The sequence below is a fragment of the Gastrolobium bilobum genome, unplaced genomic scaffold (assembly GCF_033153095.1).
Source record: "Gastrolobium bilobum isolate Gb01-03AN ecotype WA unplaced genomic scaffold, APGP_CSIRO_Gbil_v1 utg10129, whole genome shotgun sequence".
Lineage (NCBI taxonomy): Eukaryota > Viridiplantae > Streptophyta > Magnoliopsida > Fabales > Fabaceae > Gastrolobium > Gastrolobium bilobum.
The window spans coordinates 48,796-56,213 of NW_026896468.1; the positions used below are offsets into that span (position 1 = coordinate 48,796).

A 7,418-nucleotide genomic window follows, 5' to 3' on the forward strand; every position below is an offset into this window, starting at 1 on the left:
TTATAACCTTTAATCTAAATTTAATTACAATGGAATATTTTTATATTCAAATTTTTATATTTTTTCAACAGTCATGTTTCTGTTTTATGTTTGATCACACTCAAGTTTAGTTTAATGTCTAAGTATATAAACTTAATAGGGATGATTTTTTCATTCTTGTAATTCTGCCGACTCAACTCGACTATTTGAAATAAAAAAAAAAAGTAATATTATTTGTCATTTAATAATTAATTAATGAGTTTATTTGGATGACTGAACGAACTGTTGGGACAACGTGTGCGTATTGTATTGGCTTGCTGGAAGATGCAACAGAAACCCTTGCAGGTTTTTGCACGGAGAAATACCAGTACCCGTACTATCTGCTCCTTATTGTCATGCGAAGAATGCTTATTGTTATCAAAGGAAGCCCCATTCTTCCTCCCAGAAGATCCCTCAGTATAAATCAAAGAGAGTATATGTTAGAAATAATGATGATGGAGGAGATGGGACAAATGTAACTGAGGCTTCTCAGTCCAAAAGTGTGGCTTCTCAGAAGCCGTCACAAAGCATCTGCAGATACTGGATGAAGGACAATTGCGCACATGGTGACCAGTGCCGGAATTTACATTCATGGTTTTATGGTGATAGGCTTTCCAAAGTAGCAAACCTTCAAGAGCATGAGAAGGTACTTTTTCTAATACTCACTTTTTTTATTCAGTACAACAAACACGTCCATGTATATCCAATGCTGTGTTTTGTAGAATTGTTCTTTATTAGCATTGGTTTGTATATTAGGATGGGTATCTAAATTAATTCGATTAAACTTGATATGTCATCTGAATTAATTTTTTACTGATACTTTAATAAATACTAATTAGAATCACTGAGTTTTATAATTGAACTATATGGTGTTTAAATTGGGAACTACCAACAGCATCCAATTGAACCAAGAGTGAGCCAGATTGTTTTTCAAATTACTCTTTAAGTTTCCTAGGAAATGCTAAAAATTTTGTGGTTTTCTTTTATGTTAATATTTACTTAAACTAAAACTTTTGACAACAGGTTGTCACTGGGATTGCACTTCCAGTTGGATCAGATAAACTTTATTCTGGCAGTTCGGATGTGGGACTGTCATTCTGGTCGATGTGCTAATGTGATAAATCTTGGTGTTGAAGTTACCTCCTTGATCAGTGAGGGCTCATGGGTTTTTGTTGGTGTGCGGAGCGCTGTAAGGGTAAGCTCTAACTTCAGTTTTCGAGTTGTTTCATTGTGCTGTCATGTCTTGTATATAGTAGCATTATTACATGTAAGCTGATAATGTGGTTCTGGTTATTGTGAAGGCTTCTGAGTTTACTCTTAATGGTCCTAAGGGGCAAGTTCTTGCCATGATTGTTGGCAATGATACACTTTGCTGGAGCAGAGGTAACTTCCCATACAGCGGTTTATGGTCTTTATTTATTACTATTTAGACTTTTTTCCTTTCTGTAATTAATAATCAGAATTCTCTCTTTACTTTTGAACAGCTCTATTCTGTAACTGTCGATTTATGTCATCCGATGATTTTAATTGTAGGATGGTGTAATTTCTGCATGGAGAGGCAGCTCTGAAGCTATTTCCCCTTTTGAACTGATTAAATCACTAAGTGGCCACACTAAAGCTGTGGTTTGTCTGACTGTTGGTAGAAATAAGCTGTACTCTGGGTCCATGGACCATAGCATAATGGTATGTATATTGTTCCTCAACATTTCTATTTTTTATTTTCTTTTAAATGTATGTTGTACTCCATGTGGAGCGTGTTAAAAGATAGGTGATTTCACTGGGCCACTGATTGAACAATTTTAAAACCATCTTTTTAGTTCTTCGTAATGACATAGTATGTTCTTGGTCTTTCTGCCGGGTAACGTTTTTTGGTTGATGTTTTCTTCATTATGAATCTCAGGCTGCATACTGTTTTTCTATCTTAGCTACTCAACTGCATGTTGCTTGTTTCTACTTTGTAATTTTTCTGAAAGGATTATTTTTTAACTTATTTTCTTCAGGTTTGGGACCTTGATACTTTAGAGTGTAAAATGACACTCAATGGGCATACTGACATAGTCACATCCCTTATTTGTTGGCACAATTATTTGTTATCAATTTCATACGACTGCACAATTAAGGTCTGGGCTGCCGCCGAAGAGGGAACTTTTGAAGTGACATATACGCACTCTGAGGAAAATGTGAGTTGCGTCACCACTATAACATCTGTGCATAAAGTAAATTTTTTATTTTTTGTCAAATATCATTTGGTTGTATTTTCATTTGTAGATATTTTTTTATAATTGGTAGAGAAGTACTTAGTTGATTCACCCCTTACATACTTTGTACTTTTATTATAGGGTGTTCTTGCACTTAGTGGGATGACTGATGCAGAAGACAAGAATATACTGTTTTGCTCTTGCAGAGACAATTCAGTTCACCTGTATGAATTGCCATCGTAAGTGAACTCAAACTTGCGTCCTTTTTGTTCAGTAACAGTTTTTGTTATATATCTGCGTTGGGAAACTGTTGCAGTCCCTGACCATGTCTACTTTTACAGATTTTCTGAGATGGGTCGATTATTTGCCGAGAAAGAAGTTCAATCATTAGAAATAGGTCCTGGTGGGCTTTTTTTCACTGGAGACAGGACTGGTTTGCTGACAGTGTGGAGATTGCTGGGAAGTACCCAAGAAGCCATCCTCATGAGAAATGTCCCTGAACTGCGAGCGATATTGATTGTTAAAAGATGTTTATATTAGATGACAAATTCCAATTCCAATTTTCTATTTCTTGTGCTGTTAGTTTGTTTTTATGCTTTGATAAACATATTAGAAAGAATCTTGTATGGCTGAATATTTTATTAATGGAAACCATTTTTTTTGTATCAACTTTTGTTGGTGTGTATCCACTTAAAGTTTTATTTATTTAGTTGAGGCTAAAGTTGAATTTGAAAGAGTAGGTCCTTTGGTTGGTAAGGAGAAGAGTATGGTAGTTTTTGAGGTGTCTCCCTGATTCTCAAATGATATCCTTTGTGGGTAATAAAGGATATATTTTATTGTTTTATGGTAGTTGTTGCTCTAAAGATGAATAGAACAATCCGTTTCTTAGCTTTTGAGTATGGACAGCATTTGCTGAGCTCTGGTGGTGATGGCCAAAGGTATCACAAAGATACCTGAGAACAATGGCTTGCATACACTATTTCGTGAGGGCATGATGAGGAAGCCTATAAAGGCCATTGATAATTTCTTTACTTTAACGATTGTCATGATTCTCAAATATGAGAAATGGTCATGATTCTCAAATATTAGCGATCTGTTCAAGCATGAAGAAGGGCAGTTTAAAATTGATACTGAATTTGTTGCAATGCAACTTTTGGTTACCCTTATCGATCATGGCATACTTTTTCTTGAACAAGTATACTTCAGAATTTCTGGTTTGATTTTTATTCATGGGTAAAAGGGAAGTGTGTAAAAGTATTAAAAAAGGAAAAGACAGTCCATAAAGGACTTGAATAATTTGTATAGGGAGTGTTCGTCCATGTAAAAAAAAAAAAAAGAAGCGTAGAAAACTAATTGTAAGAGTAACTGTTTTGCTATGCTAATGTATGAAATGATTTTGATAAGTTCAACTTCGTTGCCATTATATATTATGACAGTTTTTTTTTTTTTTTGAGCAAGTATGCTTAAGAATTTTTGTGATAATTTTAGGGAGATTCCTTATCTTTTCTAATAAGCAATGTTAGGCAAAAAAAATTAAAATAATGTAATTAATTAAAATAATTACGCATTTAATGCTGTTTTGTTAAAAATTACACATCTGTTGCACAATGAGACGCCCTCTTTGGGCGTCACATGTGACGCCCCAGTGAGGCGTCTCTCTCCTAGAGAAGACGCCCCAGTGGGGCGTCATATGTGACGCCCAAAGAGGGCATCTCATGTGCAACCTATATATACCCCACTTTCCTTTTTTCACTCCTTACTCATTTACCTCTCCAACCTCTCTCTAACCGCGGTTCGTAGCGAAGCTCTGCCAACGTAGGTAAGATCATAATACCTCATATGTATACATTTAAATTACAGTGCTAGTTAGTAATACATGTTAGGATTGATTGTATATTAGAGACTTGGAACATTAGGATAGTCACTTAGAAATTTTGTGTCATGCTATGAATGTTGTAATGATATAGTAGTAATATTATTACGTAGTTATTATTATTACTGCTTTTTAATTATGTATTAGGGTTTAGCATATTAATTAGTGATTTATAAATAGTGTTAGAGACTTTGTAAATTTCGTATGTATGATGTTATTAATGCAGGAGTGCATAACTTTGTAGTTAGTTAAGGATAATGGCTGAGTCATCATCTTCTTCGGGATCTGATTCGGATGTAGAGCCCACCGATCCCAGCATATGGATCATACCTGGACCCTACAGGTGGGAGGTCCTTCGTCAGAGGACGCAGAAAGGTCATATTTCACAGCGTGTGTGGAATACTGAGCATGTAAGAAAGATTAAGACGAGGCGTGGGAAGCCACAAGGGGGCCCACCTACCGGTGTTATTCCACAGGTTGTGGAAGAGTACCTCAGACAGGCGGGTTTCATACATGTTGCCAGGATGCAACATATCCAGGTATGTTATTTATGTCGTTTTGTATTTATGTAATTAAATAATGTAATTCGTTAACACGTGATAACTGCGTAATTTATCACAGATAGATACATTTTTAATTAGTGCTCTGGTCGAGAGGTGGAGACCAGAGACACATACCTTTCACATGACCCAAGGTGAGATGACGATCACCTTACAAGATGTGGCAGGCATCTTGGGCTTGCCGACCGACGGTACTGTCGTCATCGGATCGACCTCTGAGGATTGGCACGCTGCTTGTGCTGGTGTTTTTGGACATGTTCCAGAGGCCGGTGAGTTCCATCATTCTGGCGACCTCCGCATCTCATTCTTGGATCGACATTATACCCGGTGGACTGATCATGAAGGGAATCATGCTGCCGAGATCTACTTCACAAAAGCTCACATTGCGCGGATGTTGGGGACTTGGTTGCTGGCGGACAAGTCTGGAGGTAGCAATTTTGGTTGTCGGCTTGTCCCGTTGCTAGTGGAGGATTTGAGGACATTGGCCGATTCAGCTGGGGATCTGCAGTTTTGACACACTTGTTCAGGAATTTGTGTGAAGTGACAGATGCCCGTCGAAGCGACATGGGTGGTTGCCATATTCTCCTTCAAATTTGGGCATGGATAGGATTCCCACCCATTGCTCCACCCCTTCCTCCTCATCCACAGTCGGGCACACATTATGGATACCGGTATGATTTATTTACTTCATTTGATTTCGATAATGTATGGTTAATACTGTATGTACTAACTGTATACTTCTTGACTTTGGACGATTATGTATGGTTGATAATGTTTTTGATTGACAGGTTTAATGTTGTACAAAAGTTTAAACCTCACGAGGTCACCCATTATCGGGCAACATTGGACACACTCTGTAGAGATGAGGTTTGGTGTTAGATACTTACGGTGTTGTTATTTGTCTATGGGTTTATTTTTTTTGTAACTCTATATATTGTTTCACATTTTGTTTGTAGGTGGTGTGGCAGCCGTATATAGAATATGAGTGGCTTGACGTGACTCCAGAGCAGCAGTATCTGTGGCTAGCTCCCACACCTATTATCTACTTCCACACAGTTGAGGCATGTCAACCGGATAGGTGCATGTGACAGTTTGGTCTTAATCAACCCATCCCGGAAAAATCTAGAAAATTGAGATGAATACATGATCATACTCTACGGGGGAAGGTTGAAGAGAACTGGAGACGTAAGCTCAGGGCTCACATTGATCGATGGAATACTAGGATTCAGCATATTGTACTGCCACCTCCATTATATGGTTTGATGTCACCTAATCATGAGTACATGGAGTGGTTCAGAGAGAGGGGAAAGCGCTACATATCACGGAGGGACGGGGATTAGGACGCATTTGCCCCCCGTGCAGACTCAGCCTGATCCTCAGTTGATCGTGGATGTTCCTCGTAATAGACGGGAGGGACGGGGATTAGGACGTACACGTGAGAGAGTTGCTGCTGAGCCTGTCCCGATTATAGCACCTAGACCAGTGGTCGAGACTCAGGGATGGTTTAGACCTCCAGCATTTGGTCCTACTTATGGGTCACAGCCGATTTATCATCACGGATCGCAGTATGCGGCAGGTCCTAGTCAGGCAGCGTCTGAGCACCCTTACATGAGCGGGAAGGAGCCAGTTTTCCAGGCTAGTCCGATGGCTATGGCAGGAGCGGATCCGGCATCCTCACAGCCTGATTTCTAGCCCTATTCACAGGGACTTGATGCCGATTACCCCTTTTGGTCTGCAGAGGACACGATGGAGTTGTATCGCTCTGTAGGCCTTGTTGCAGAGAGCCATGACAGTGGGGAGACTCTAGCCACGGATTCTCACAGTCAGGGACACACCCCTTTTGATGTGTCGGGCAGCAGTGCAGGACCATCAGATGATTTCATCCGTGCGGCGATGGATGACTTCCACACTCCACCTCCACAGGACCATCAGGGTGACCCAGTCTGGGACAGACGTATACTACCAGATAGGGATGCACGACATAGGCCATGGCCACCGTGGTCCTAGTTTCATTGACATTTTGTTTATTCATTATGTTGTGGACTGTTTCATATTGTTATTATTTTGTTCTTTTGTATATGTCATATGAGTGTAGCATGTTGTTATATTGTGGACGCTACATTATTATATTATTTGGACTATTCACTATGTTTTGGTTATCGTTCTTTGCGGATTTATATTACGGTAACTAACAGCATCAGTGGCAGGAGAAGCTGGAAGACGGGGAGAATTAAATAAACTGATCTCACCAGTATGGGAGCATTCTCCGTTGCAACGATGTCGACATACAACTCTAGAAAATCTATCTTTGACTGGTTGCAAAATTCTTCCATTGTCATCTCCAAGTCTTCATCGTCAAGCACTTTCAAACTAATGTATTTATCACCTTGCCACACCCTTGTCGTGATCTCAGTGATACATTGGTTGTCTTGAAGACTTAACTTCTGCCGAATTCTCTGATGCAATTCGCCAATGGTTGTGTTGCGTTGGATACGTGTCGGCCTTTTTTCACCTTCGAATATGACACCTCGTCGACCTTCTACCTTCCTACCATTGTAATATAACACAACACGAACAGAATCAGGATTTGAACTCATTTTTAAATAGAATTACAACTAAAATTCAAATACTAAATTAAAGATAAAGGAATGTTGGTGGAGAAGAGAGATATGAAGAGTGAGAGAAGAGGTGTGAATTGAATGGAGGGGGTGAGGAAATATATAGAGCACACATGTGACGCTAGTTTTGGGCGTCACATGTGACGCCCCA

The 7,418-nt window shown here is 39.2% G+C and overlaps 1 pseudogene; it reads left to right on the forward strand.

Moving 5' to 3' along the window:
• Window positions 1-248: 248 nt before the first annotated feature.
• LOC133299883 (zinc finger CCCH domain-containing protein 48-like) lies at window positions 249-2,756 on the forward strand (annotated as a pseudogene).
• Window positions 2,757-7,418: the final 4,662 nt, after the last annotated feature.